Source organism: Engraulis encrasicolus, chromosome 23, assembly GCF_034702125.1.
Source record: "Engraulis encrasicolus isolate BLACKSEA-1 chromosome 23, IST_EnEncr_1.0, whole genome shotgun sequence".
Taxonomy (NCBI): domain Eukaryota; kingdom Metazoa; phylum Chordata; class Actinopteri; order Clupeiformes; family Engraulidae; genus Engraulis; species Engraulis encrasicolus.
The window spans coordinates 44,360,517-44,363,016 of NC_085879.1; the positions used below are offsets into that span (position 1 = coordinate 44,360,517).

General features: G+C 38.2%; 1 protein-coding gene across 5 annotated transcripts in view; it reads left to right on the top strand.

Moving 5' to 3' along the window:
• LOC134439604 (A-kinase anchor protein 13) overlaps positions 1-2,500 on the top strand; it is a 162,993-nt gene that overhangs the window by 129,571 nt on the left and 30,922 nt on the right. The gene's annotated exons all lie outside the window — the stretch shown is intronic.

The following is a 2,500-nucleotide window of genomic DNA, read 5'->3' on the forward strand; positions in this document are numbered from 1 at the left end:
GCGTGCCTGCGTGCGTGCGTGCATGATTTTGGCATTGGCATTGCCATTGGCTTTTCCATGCTTTCACCAATGACAGCCAAGGGGTGTCTCTCTATCTTGGCTGAACTCACTCTCACCAGTCCTGATGAAACACACACACACACATACACACACACACACACGCACACACACACACACACACACACACACACACACACACACACACACACACACACACACACACACACACACACACACACACACACACACACACGATGAGAGCGAGAGAGAGAGAGAGAGAGAGAGAGAGAGAGAGAGAGAGAGAGAGAGAGAGAGAGAGAGAGAGAGAGAGAGAGCGCAGACAGACATACAGACAGACTGAGAAGAAATGCAAGAAGGAGAGGAAGACAGGATGAAGGAGAAAGAGGAAATGTATGAGATGGACAGACAGGGATAGATGGTGGAAAGATGCTAAGATGGTGAAGAGCATGAATTGACTTGTGAATGCTACACTGCAATTGACAAATAAGCTGTATGTTTACATTTACATATTTACATTTACACATTTACTAGGGCTGTGCAATATATTGTATCAATATCGTGATATCAATATTGCAGTCAAACAATATCTATCTTCATAATGTTGATTTGAAACAATATTTTTGTCATTGTCTATACTGCCAAAAGGTAGGTTACGTAGGTAAGCGCCATTAATGCATTCCCCTCCACTTGAAAGCCATTGCGAGCATAATGTAGACTTGCTACCCAACACTCGTGTAGAACACCACTATGTGTTTCTCTTTGGCTCTCCACTCCAACTGCTGAAGGGAGGGAAGATTGTGAATTGTTTAGCACGATTATTTTGTCTTTAAAAGAAATATCGTCTAAAAAAATATTGTCTAAAAATATTGTGTTGTCTATATTGACTGAAATAATTTTTTTGATTTTTCTCATAATTGAGCAGCCCTACTTAAAGTGATACTGTCCCAGTTTTGGAAATAAGCTTATTTTACAACTTCCCTTAAAGGGACAGTTTGGTCAATTTCAACATGCAGTTGTATTGCTCACGCTACCCTTGACTTGTCAGTACCTGGTGATGCCACATTTTTCGGCTCAGCCCTTTCCGAGATATGAGCAATTCTAATGGGGGCAGCGTTTGTTTACATTTTTAAAAAATGAAACATAGGCCAACTCCAAATATTTTCCCAAAAGGTACTGCTGTTTGCTAGTTGTCTGCTGATGTTTTATAACCTTTTGGATGTTTTTGGGAATAAATAAAAATGTTTTTTTGAAATGTAAACAAAGAGCTGCCCCCATTACAATGACCAGGATCTCGGAAACTGCTGAAGAAGAAGAAAAAATAATCTCAGGCACTGACAAGTCCAGGGTAGTGTGAGCATTACAACTGCATGTTGAAATTGACCAAACTGTCCCTTTAAATAATAGGATTTTACCGTTCTCCTGTACTTTCAACCGTTTTCTAGTTATGACAGTGCAAATTTTACATCCAAGCTGACAGTTAACATTGAGTTCTATGAGACCAGTTACCCGTGAGCTGGTCCCATAGGACTCAATGTTAACTGCTAGCATTGAGGTAAAATTTGTATTGCCATACCCTGAGAACGGTTGAAAGTACAGGAGAACGGTAAAACCCTATTATTTAACTCAAGGGAAGGTGTAAAATAAGCTTATTTCCAATTATGGGACAGTATCACTTTAAGTACACATGCATTGTGCATTGTGATAGAATCGCATCGTGGTGTGTGTGTCGTGATGCGCACTGAATTGTGAACCTTTGCCAATACCCGACCCTTATGGTTAGGTAGTTGGTGTTTCTCAAGAGGCTAGGGTGCCGTAGGCCGGCCCCCCTCAGGGGTGCCGCTGAAACGTGGCTGATAAATAGATTATTTAACATAATACATGGGTAGATGACGGATAGGCAGCAAAAAACATTTTTTTCACAAAACATTGTTTATGAGGGATAAAAGTATATGTCTACGTAGTGCAGCAATTAATCTTTCAAAAAATCTAAGTGGTCACAATGTTGGTCTATTCATTGATTATTTATTTACGTTGATAAAGCAATTTGCTGAAAATATGTCCTTTGGTGTGATGTTAAGAAATAAATATATTAAGTAATGCAGATATGGCTTGGTGGAGTTTTATGAACATTGTTACACTCTTCATATTTATTGCAATTTTTTAAAGTCTTAATTTAATGAGAAATTACCATTTAAGTATTTTTTTTTCCTATTAGATGTGAGATTATCAGAAACCTTCAAGGGAAAACAGGGATATCTTTCTTTTAAATCTTCAAAATTGTCCGAATTTATACTAACTTTTCAGGGACGATAATTTGTTCTTCCCTAATGCAATATTCAGTGTTTATCAAACATATTGTTTAGCTCAAACAAATATTTGAGCATTTAAAACATGTCACACCGTAGGACATTCATGTCACGCTAAAGGACAGAAATGCAAAACTGAGCCAGAAACAAATATATCAACATGATTATTTTGT